The sequence below is a fragment of the Labeo rohita genome, chromosome 6 (assembly GCF_022985175.1).
Source record: "Labeo rohita strain BAU-BD-2019 chromosome 6, IGBB_LRoh.1.0, whole genome shotgun sequence".
In the NCBI taxonomy this organism is placed as follows: domain Eukaryota; kingdom Metazoa; phylum Chordata; class Actinopteri; order Cypriniformes; family Cyprinidae; genus Labeo; species Labeo rohita.
In genome coordinates this window covers 19,504,875-19,517,034 of record NC_066874.1, presented here as the reverse complement: position 1 = coordinate 19,517,034, position 12,160 = coordinate 19,504,875, and the positions used below count along the sequence as shown (strand labels likewise).

At 34.3% G+C, this 12,160-nt stretch overlaps 1 protein-coding gene across 1 annotated transcript in view; it reads left to right on the top strand.

The window, feature by feature from the left end:
* Nucleotides 1–4,105: 4,105 nt before the first annotated feature.
* The window catches only part of sgip1a (SH3GL interacting endocytic adaptor 1a), a 98,189-nt gene continuing 90,134 nt past the window's right edge, over nt 4,106–12,160 (top strand). The window contains exons 1-2 of the mRNA XM_051111754.1: nt 4,106–4,292; nt 4,876–5,019. The gene's annotated coding sequence lies outside the window, so the exon portion shown is untranslated. The remainder of the gene's footprint in view (nt 4,293–4,875; nt 5,020–12,160) is intronic.

The window sequence follows — 12,160 nt, the reverse complement described above, 5'->3', positions numbered from 1 at the left end:
TGTTGCTAAATCACATGAGTTTGTTCAGACTCACTCTTATGTTTTTATATGACCAGAATACGCCCCTTTGACAATTATGTTTAGGAGTGGACCTTATTTTTTCCAAAAAATCAGACATTTCGGTATGAATCGCATTGTATGAATTCATACGAAACTTAATCTAACCCTAAATTTAAATCAGGGCTATTAGATGACATATTAATATTGTGTAGCTAAATCTGTAAAAAAAAAAAAAATTCTGTAAAAACATATGTGAGTTTAAAAACGTGAGGCACAGCACAACGGGATGGAAAATAATACAAGGACTTGAGAGAGTCTAAACATATTCAAGAAATTTCCCATCTGGAATCAGACAAGGGGCTTGGTGAGACCTCCTTGTTTTACTCTTTATTGCTGTGACAAATTTGGAAATCACCCCCAGTGACAGCCCTCGAGTGCCAAAATGGCCAGAAAGGGCCATGTCTTTTAAACTGGTCCATTTAGACTTGTGGATTCAAAAAAGGCCTTACACAGAGAGAGCTTTCTTCTGTTCTGTCTGGACGGCGAAATTACATTGCTCCTCTTTCTTCATCTCCCCTTCTTCCCTCACTCCCTCTCTGTTTGATGTACTTAACCAGAGAGCGCTACGAAATTCATTTTCCACACTCATTAGTTGCGGGTCAGCAGTGCTCCCTCACTGGGCGCTCATGCGGCAGCTGTCTGGGCTTTCAGCGCTGATGGCGTGTCAGAGGAGATTTTTTCCAGTCTGCGTGCTGGTTGGTTGATTTATTTTATTGCTTGTTCACAGTTGCACAGCAGCTCATGACATCATGCCTTACTAGATACAAACAAAGAAAAAACTAAATAAATAAATTATTAGAGATAGATAGATAGACAGACAGACAGACAGACAGACAGATAGATAGATAGATAGATAGATAGATAGATAGATAGATTATTTGCAATGTTGGCCATAACAATGGATTGATTTTTGCATGTTACTGGACATATTCATTAATTTATTCATTTTGCTCTGTTTAAACATTCTGTTAAATGAAAGGTTAAGACTGTGAAATCTTAACTGTAATAGTAGCAGAGCATGTTGTTATCAAAAATTCATGTTTTGTTTCATTCATTTATTCATTCATATATTTATTCATTAATTTTAGCCTGAAATTAGGGCATGTGCCTATATGGAAATTGAAACAAAACAAAATAAGATAAATAAACAAGTAGGCATTCATTAATTCATTTGTTCGTTCATTCATTAAACATTCGTTCATTCACTAAACTAGGGAGTGTGCCTACAAATAAAATAAAATAAACAAGTAGGCATTCATTCATTCATTTTAAGCCTAAACGAGGTAATGTGCCTATACATAAAATAAAATAAAATAAAATAAAATAAAATAAAATAAAAATCCAATAAAAATAAAAACTTTGAAATATAAAAATAAATAAATAATGGAATATTAATTAATTAATATATTTATTTATTTATTACACTAGGGCATGTGCCTATAAATAAAATAAAATAAAATAAAATAAAATAAACAAGTAGGCGTTCATTCATTCATTTTAAGCCTAAACTAGGTAATGTGCCTATACATAAAATAAAACAAAATAAATAAATAAATAATGGAATATTAATTAATTTATTAATTTATTACACTAGGGCATGTGCCTAAAAAATAAAATAAGAAAATTAAAATGTAATGTAAAATGTATGACAAGTACCCCTGGTTTCCACAAAATAAATAAACAAGTAGGCCTTATTCATTCATTCATTCATTCATTCTTTTTTAGCCTAAACTCTGGAATGTGTCTATATAAATTGAAATAAAATAATAATAATAATAATAATAATAAAATAAAATAAACAAGAAGGCCTTCATTCATTCATCCATCCATTCATTCATTCATTTACATAAATCGAAATAAAAAAATATATATTATAATCATTGAATTAAATTAAAATATTTATTTATTTATTTACATACTTACTTATCTATTTGCTGCCTAAACTAGGGCATGTGTCTATACTAAAAATTGAAATAATAATAAAATAAAATAAAATAAAATAAATAATAAAAACAGCCCTTCGAAATATATACTGGTGTAAGAAGTATTATCTATCCCTGGTATCCCTTAAAAGTATTAACAATCCCTGATCTCCACAAAATAAATAAACAAGTAGGCCTATACACTCAAAGAGATGCACCCAAAATAGACAAACTTTTTGAGAAATAATACTACATAATACATTTGGATAATACATTACTAAACCACACTTAAAATGATTATGATTATCTTTGGAATTGACTGTATAACAAAATACACAAAATACAGGTAATGGCAGGTATTTTAAAGGAATTTACACCACAAACTGATTGATTTGTGGATGCCACATCTTTTGATATTTTATATCTAACCTAATCATATTTAGTCATTTTAAGTCTCCAAAAGCGCTGAACTGTCCATTGTCCAAAAATTTAACAGCATGTCAAGAATGATACACTACATTTATCAGCTCTTCTGGACCATATACGTTTTGAATAATGCTCAAAGTTAACAAATAATTTTAAAATGATGCGACACTGTGCAGTATCAGCTAGCTGCATAATTCTCTAAATGATTCTTTCCCTCCACCCACACGGCCCTGCATCCGCTCAGCTGTGTCTTCTCCGGGAAGAGAAGTGCAGTGCAGTGAAGCTGGCAGACAGAGGGAGGGATAGATAAAGCAGGGAGAGGAGGAGAAGAAAGGGAAGCTGCTCTCCCCTGGGGGACAATGCTCTGCCTCAAATGAGGAACCGAAATGCTTTCTGACATTTGGTGGATGCAGCATGTGCCTGGCCTCAGCTGGCCCACAGAACAAGCGAACACACACACACTCACACAAACAAACACAAATTAGGCCTATGCATAAGACAGCGATTCAGAAAATTCACTCATGCTTATCAATCTTTATAGTGTTGGAAAATGTGCATGATTTACATAACACTTCTGCAGTGGTAAAAAGTGACGCAAATCTTATATGAGAACCTTAAGATGCTACAAAGAAGGCAGAGTGAGTGAGTGAGATGATATCATGAGTTGTGACCGTATGATATCATGTTGAATGCTAATCATCCTCTGTCTCTCCCACAAACATCAGAGCCGCAGTACAGGCTGCGCCGGAACACAATGTCTGAGGCCTCTGATGATCTGCAGTTACTATGGCAACCTCATCAATGGGCTGCATCTGTAACTCTTGGTACACCTCTGTATTAAACTTTGGAAATTTTTGAGAAATGGAACCTTGTAAACACGAAGGCAAAATCATTTCACATTTACATAAGGGTAAGCACGATGCCATTTGAGTGTGACTGCCTTAAGGATTTTCGATCAATCCGGGACTGCCGTGGTTATGCAATATGGATTTATTGATCTGTGTGTTCTGTACAGAGAAAATGACCCACGGCAAGCAGTGTGAAAACAAATGTACCCTTTATTCAAAGCCATTTATTCAAAATAAGCATCAGTGTTTTGAAAAGTTTATATTTTGGTGTTTCTTCAGCTACAGCCCTGGTGAAAAAAACAGGATATGCTGGTAGGTATGTTTTGATGCTGGTTTAAGCTGGTCCTTTGCTGGTTCATACTGGTCCTTGACCAGCAACATGACCAGCAAAAACCAGCAAAGGATCAGCTTAAACCAGCAAAAGACCAGCTTAAACCAGCATCAAAACCTACCTAACCAGCATATGCTGCATTTTTCAATTCTGTATTTCATATGATATTTTTGAAAGTCATTAACATTTTCATCAAATCCCAGATTATGAACTGTGTTTAATAGCATTGTGAATATTTGTGTTGCTGGCTAAAGCAGTAAGCATACAACGTACACTGAATATCTTGAATATCGTCACTTAATATTTTAATATATTCTCAAAAGCAATGTAAATATAACCGTTTAGTGCACTGGAATCTATTTTGTAAAATAACACGTTGATCATAAATCTGTCCAAACGGTTTCTTTTTACTGGAATCTCCTAATCACGTGGTATAAGTTTCCTCTCTCTAATGCTAGTCACGTTTTAATTTTGAATTAACTCAAGGATGTTATACAGATTCTTTATACTTTCCAACAAACTGTGGTGTCAGACTTGCGCCTTGGTGAAAGCTGGATTTTTTATTTATTTATTTATGTATTTATTTATTTGTTCTCTGTTAATGTTTGTAGTGGGAGAGTTTGTTTATGTTGTGAAGGGCAGGTCCACACACAGGCGGCGGGTGTTTTTGAGACAGTGCGGGAAGCGGGAATCCGAGGAAATGTGGTAATGTGGATTCATTTTACTGTTGTGCTTTCATTTTGAGTTTCATTATGAAAGGAGGTTCTGTTTTCATTTAACGTGACGTTGTTTTATTTCCTGCTCTACATCGATAACGCAATGTCAAATAACGTTAAATCATGTGATTTTGCAGTGACACGGCACAAAACCACTGTCGTTGTGTAAAAACATGTAAATGTAGTTAGCAGGAGCTATTATATGCCTACAGATATTATTGATTGTTTCCAGATAATACATTGATTTTAACTTTATTTTTCATACCCCACTGGTAATAGTTATTTTTTCTTGTTTTAAGCATAAATTCTCTAGAGAGGTTAGGCAGTCAAAGCCTTATTAAGATACTGTCCTTTAGAAGTGTGTTGAAGCCATGGATTTATCTTTGACATTTATTGTATCAGAGGTGAAGATAGATGAGAAAAGGGTTTCTTTTGGGGTATTTTGGGATGTATGGTTAGACCATTTGTAGTTCGAATTATGTCTTTTACACCCTTAGTGTATAAAAATATGTTAAGCATGTTTTGTATATCAGCTTTTAAAGGTGGATTAACAGTTGTTTTTGTCTACACAGGTGATACATCAGCAGGTGAAGAGGGGAATTAGTGCAGTCGTGCTGGATCAGCCGGTTTATTCTGTGTTTCCATGCGGGTTTACCTCATGGCAGCCACAACATGTTTCTTTCGTGCCTAGGACCTCCGATTTCAAGAAAGCCACGGTAAATAGTTTGATCTGTATTACCCAAGGTAATTTCTTGTGGTTTACTTTGTTTAGATACAGTAGCTGCACAACACATAGAATGATCTTTAGTATAACAATTTAAAATGCATAGATTCAAGCCTGCATGTTAGTGATATCTTCTATAATTACAAATGTTACGATAAGAGAAGTATAGGGATCACTCTACATTTTAACCTGGAGACTTAAAAGATTCCCAAGGCAAACATAATGGTTAATGACAAAATGACGGCCAGTGAATAATGGCAAAATTTGCTCAAGCAATGCATCTGTTGTTTCAAACCTGTATGAGTTTTCTTCTTCTGTTAAGCACAAAAGAAGATATTTTGAAGAATGTTGGTAACCAAAGAGTTGACAGTAGCCATCGACTTCCATAGTTTGGAAAAAAAAAAACATTATGGAAGTCAATTGCTACTGTCAACTGCTTGGTTATCAACATTACTTCTTTTGTGCTCAAAAGAAGAAAGAAACTCATACAGGTTTGGAACAACATAAGGATGAGTAAATTATGAAACTCAAACAGGTTTGGAACAACATAGGAGTGAGTAAATGATGACAGAATTTTCAGTATTAGTTGATAGATCACGTCACAAAATTATTCAACTCAGAGGGCATAATAAATACACAGTCTGTTTGATCCAAATCAACCTAGTATTTTCCAAACTATGCACATTCTCAGTTTTTTAAAAGCAGGCATGTCTTCTCACTAAAAAGGAACCAGTGTAGCCAGCTGCAGTAAGATAGACAATAACAAGTAAGGACTTGTGCTGGCTATGAAATCCTCAGATGTTTGCATTACTGTAACAGTGGAAAATATGCCGTGTTAGGTAGCTTGTGTATTATTTTCATGAGATTCTTTCTGTTTTAATAATGCATTGTGAAGACGGAAGGGCATGATGACAGCTTATGTTGAATGGGTCAGTGTTTGTGGGAACTACTGTTTGCAACACCTCCTTGAGATCTGCAGTACAGTACGTGACCTGCTGCACACACTCAGCTCAGGTTACACGTATCCAATATAGGGTAGCGTTTGCCCAAGACAGGACCCAGAATATGACCTAGTAACTTGCCAAGACATGTTTTCTGTGACATTACAAACTGTCCACTTTTTGCATTCAGTACTTTTTAACTCTAACAGCAATGTTTCTTGTAATGCTTCTTGTTATTAATGATCAAAACTTATTTCTGTTGGGCAAAGAAACACTCCATCCAACCTGTAAAGTGTTCACTGTGTCATTTTTTTTAACAAAGAAACCATCCGAGGAAGTTTAGATTTTGGTAGACATCCTGTTTGACAGACTTTAATTTGAAACAACAAATAAAAACAAAGGTAAATACAGTTGAGGTCAAAAGTTTACACCCCCCTTTCAGAATCTGCAAAATGTTAATTATTTTACCAAAATAAGAGGAATCATACAAAATGCATGTTGTTGAATATATTTCACATAAAATATGTTTACATATAGTCCACAAGAGAAAATAATAGTCGAATAGATAAAAATGACCCTGTTCAAAAGTTTGATTCTTAATACTGTGTTGCTACCCAAATGATCCACAGCTGTGTTTTTTATTAAGTTATAGTTGTTCATGAGTGAAAACTTTTGAACAGAATGTAGATGCATACATTTTTCTCATTTTGCCTAAATATAATATTTTTTTCATTTAGTACTGTAGTACTGCCCTTTAGAAGCTATAGAAGATAGTTACGTGTTTCCCAGAACACAAAATAAGTTAAATTTACCCTGATCTTCAAATTCAAAAAGTTTTCACCCCCCGGCTCTTGATGCATGGTTTTTCCTTCTGGAGCATCAGTGAGCATTTAAACCTTCTGTAATAGTTGCATATGAGCAGTGTTGGGGAGTAACTAGTTACATGTAACAGAATAACGCAATTTAATTACAAAATAAATGTAACTGTAATCAGTTACAGTTACTGAGAAAAAATGACATTAAATTACAGTTACTTTTGAAAATGTTAATGATTACAAAGGGGGTTGCATCTGAATTTTTTTCACACACACCCACATACAGGTTTAATTGACTTCTTTCCAAAATTGCATTGTGACTGCTCTAAAATGAGACACCAGTGTTTTAGGAGTTTAGGACACAGAATAGGACACATCGTCGTCTTAGAATTATAAGGTTTTATCTGAAATTTTGTCAAAATTGAGTTATTCACATATTCTTATTTGGTGACAACTTATTTACATTATGTGATGTTTCTATTGTAAGCTGTGTAGATTTTGTGCCTTTTTTTAGAAAACAAAAATGGAAAATCTACAGAAGTCTATGGAACACAAAAACTTTGAAGCTCAATATCTCTAACCTGCGACGATGTGTTCTTAAACTCCTGAAACATTGGTGTCTCATTTGAGCTGACATGCTTATTCGTAAATTTATTTATTTCCTGTTTGGGTTTATGCATATACTTTATTTTTTAAGATTAATTGTTTTTTTTCCAAGGCATTGCTAGATGCCAGTGTTTCCTGTCATATTTATGCAAACATTTGATTTCAAAACCAGTATCATAGCTATTAAACTATTTCTTGTTATGATTTCAAATCTGTATTTAACATCAGAATGATCTCAAAGTAAATAAGAGGTGTTAAGTCTGAATTTGTGTGGCTGTGCTTTAAATTATATTATTACATGGCTCTGTGGAATGCTTGATTCAGATTGGTCAGTCATGACATTCCAAGGAATGTTATTCCCCAATAACAACTGGTAAACGCTAATAACACAGACTCATCCGGACTCATTAGAGTCATCATAAGTCGGCGCTATATGCATGATAGTTTTTCTTGGTGGAAGTTTTGTGTTTGGTTAGCTAATAAAATATTAAAACTCAATATTAATAATTCAATATTATGTGTACAATTTCTTAATTCTGTCAGCTTGCCACTTCCTAGCAAGTGATTTCTTCATGGAAGCTTTGCGTTCAAATATTTCAACTCAGACCAGTGTTTCATGTCTAATTTTTTACTTTTATGGCAAGCAGCTGTGTTATAAGTGGGATAATGTACATCCAGCCAGTTGTTATTGCAAAATAAAGACGTAGATTATCCCTTACTTATTATAATCTTAATTTAAGTGCTAAAGGATTTTGAAAGTCTGACAGTAAACAGTGTTGAGTGTTACTGTAAGGTTAACTCTGCCTGGTTTGAATGTTTCAAAATGATTTACAATTGAAAATATTAGAAATTTAGAAAAGTAATCAAAAAGTAATCAAATGTAATAAGTTACATTACTTTTATAAAGTAATTACATTTTAAGTAGAGTAACCTGTAATCTGTAACCTATTACATTTTGAAAGTAACCTTCCCAACACTGCATATGAGTCCCTCAGTTGTCCTCAGTGTGAAAAGATGGATCTCAAAATCACACAGTCATTGTTGTAAAGGGTTCAAATACACAAACATCCTGGAAAACTAAATAATTTATGGGACCTGAAGGATTTTTCTGAAGAACAGCGGGCGGTTTTACTGTTCAGGACAAACAAGGGACTCATGAACAACTACAGTATCACAAAACAAAAAAAAACAGCTGTGGATTATTCAAGTAAGAACACAGTATTATGAATCAAGTAGATGTAAACATTTGAATGGGGTCATTTTTATAAATTCAACTATTATTTTCTCTTGTGGACTATATGTAAACATTTTTATATGAAATATCTTATTCAGGACAGTACTAAATAAACAATAACATGCATTTTGTATGATCCCTCTTGTTTTGGTAAAATAATTAACATTTTTCAGATTCTGAAAGGGGGGTGTAAACTTTTGACCTTAACTGTATACTTTTTAATTACTTAATTTACACAATAATCCACAAGATTTATTATTTATTATTTAAAAATAGACAGGCCATAAAAGCTACATTTAGTGTTTTTAAGTACTGCTCTGATATGCTGCTCTGTTTTTAAGTACTGCACTGTTTTTAAGTACTGCTCTGATAATACATTCATTTATTATTTAAATGTATTTATTTTATAAATTAAGCAACACTGCATTTCCCCCAAGTTTTCTCACAGATTTATTTATATAAAGAAAACCAAAAAACATGCAGATAGATTTCTGTTTTTTTACACATTTTTTTTTCTGTCTATGCAGGAGCAACATTAAAAGTTCAGAGACTTTGTACACATGCAGCTTAGCAAGGAAACTGCTAACCAGTCATTTGTTTTTGATCAAAAGTTCATAACAGTCATTTTACAATTTTGAGTCATTTTATTCATTTGAATGATATTTAAAATAGTTTCAAATGATGATCAAGCATAGTTCCTGTTTATAATTATGAAAAAAAGTCTTAGTGTTTTGCTGACACTCTTTCTTGGCTGCTTATGCTGTTCATGGCTCCCAGCTCGCGATGAGGATCCATTTGAAGTCAGTACCATATTTACTCGCACTTACCTGAGGAAATCTGACAGCTGGTTAAAATTTGTGGCACAGCCCTGCAAAAGTCCACATTAAAGTGAAATCGGAATCGCAAAAAGTCGTCATAAGAAAGGGGGGACCGGGGGACACTGATCTGCATCAGAAAGCGAGGGGAACTATCAGATCCCTTTCCGAGAGCTTGCAATCACACAGCACAAATTCATGACACAGTTTGAAAACAAACCATGCTTCATTTGAGATGTCTGAATGCCTAGCAACAGCTGTGCTATTAATTAAGCAGATTATGCAAGTGACAGTGATTCAAACCCACTGTAATTGAAACAGCGATGCTGCCACTGCGCAGACGTTTTTGCTTGTTCTCATTTCAACTTGGCACGACAGAGTGACATGATGTTGCAAGGTGGCTGTAACCGAAACCAAACCGTTACGTACGTCATACTTGTCATACCGCCATCGCAACCTCTGTTGACCCATTCATGGCTCAGCGATAGTTGCAGCAGCTGGCGTTTGCCTGACTGCTTTCACGTCCCATAAATCAGCACTCTATTCCAATGAGTGTTTGACAGTGTCCTGTGACCTTGATTCTCAAGGTTTAACGGCTACAAAAGCAAAGTTTAAAAGAGCAAGGAAAACATACTTGATAAATGGCTCCCCAGTTCATTTTTGAAAAGGTTCATCCCAAATGAGGTGAGGGAGGTCAACAGGAGTGGCCTTTATGTGGGACATTTAAAACAATTGTGGTTTTAAACACACACATACACACACACACACACACGTGAATTGTGGGGACTTTCCATAGACTTCTATAGTTTTTATACTGACCAAACAATACTGTTTATCCCCTCACCCAACCCTAACCCTAAACCTGCCCCTTACAGAAAACCTGTTTGCATTGTTACATTTTCAGATAAACATCATTTACTATTTTTAATATTTTTTTTTACATTATGGGGAACATAGGCCGGTCATCACAATGTCAAAGATTTCAGGTTTTACTATCCTTGTGGGGACATTTGGTCCGCACAATGTATCAAGAACAAGTACACACACACACACACACACACAGTGCATTAATAGAATGGAATATTATATTTATTGTAGCTCTACTGTACCTCAGTGTATTCTAAATTTAAGTTAAATGATTAGAGGCCTGCTAGAGGCCCTCAGCAAACTTCCAAGTAGGACACAACAGGATGATTTAAATTATTTATATGAATAACAGTATATATGTGTGTGACCCTGGACCACAAAACCAGTCATAAGTAGCAAGGGTATATTTGTAGCAGTAGCCAACAATTGTGTGGGTCAAAATTATATATATATTTTTTAAGCCCAAGATCATTAGGATATTAAATAAAAGATTGTGTTTCATCAAGATATTTTCGACATTTCCTACCATAAATATATCAAAACTTAATTTTTGATTAGTAATATGCATTGCTAAGAATTCATTTGGACAACTTTAAAGGTGATTTTCTCAATATTTTGGTTCTTTTGCACCCCCACGTTCCAGATCATAAAATAGTTTTATCTCGGCCAAATACTGTACTATCCTAACAAACCATACATCTATGGAAAGCGTATTTATTCAGATGATATATAAATCTAAATTTAAAAAAAAATTGACCGTTATGACTGGTTTTGTGGTCCAGGGTCATATATGATTAATATCACATGAGTAGCAGTGCGATTTGGTTGTATATCGGCACGGCTGTGATTTAGCCATAGGCACAAGGCTGCAGATATACAGTCATATCGCATGGCTACGAGTGTGATATTGCATTTGTACAACAGTATGACAGCATGAGTGTGTAAATACATAAGAAATCACATATTTGAAATCTAAACAAGTACATTCTTGCCCCAAAAACTCTTAAAATTACATTCCATGACACAAAAACAGTATTTATAAAATTATAGTGGATTTGGGCGTCCACCATGACACTCACTGTGAGAAATACCTCAAGCGAAGCGATACAAACGGTAAAAGGGTTGGAGTTCTGCTATCCCTAGAATATTGCACTTTTCTCAGCCAATCAGATTCGAGGACCAGAAAGAACTATTGTATAAACAAACAAACAAACACATATTTATTTTTCTCGTCCTCAGTAACGTTTGATTTTATTGAACATACAGTTCTGAAAACTTCTCAAATCACAAAATGAACTGTGGTAAATTCACGTATTGACACACTCATTTTCTGATAACCTAATTGACCATATGCACGGAGCGTTCTTTAGAACTTCCGCATAATGATAAGCCAGCTCGTAAACTTCCGATAAAGCTCATTTTATATGTGCTGTATATAAGTGGAGACTCTTGAGATTCCTCTCCTTCCTCGTTCTTATCAGAAACTAAGAAAAATAATAACTGCAACATCGTAAATAATGATAGCGGCATGAACGTTCAGATTCATGTTATTTAAGAACACATAAAGAGCCTGGAAATCCGAGAAGGGTACCTAGACACATAGTTGTAATTAAATGCTGACAGCTAAACACTGTCAAAACTGTTTAGGCTAATGTTATATAACTAACAATGCTTCTCTTCAACTACATCTTAATAGTATTCTTGATAGTCAATAACTTTCCTGAATAGTCATGAACACGTTTTTAAAATCTTGCAATATTTTAAAGCCTTTATTATTTTTCAACTCTACAGCTGTGCAGTAAAATTCACTTCAAAGATTCACTTTTCATTCATAAGGACGAGATGAAAAAATTGT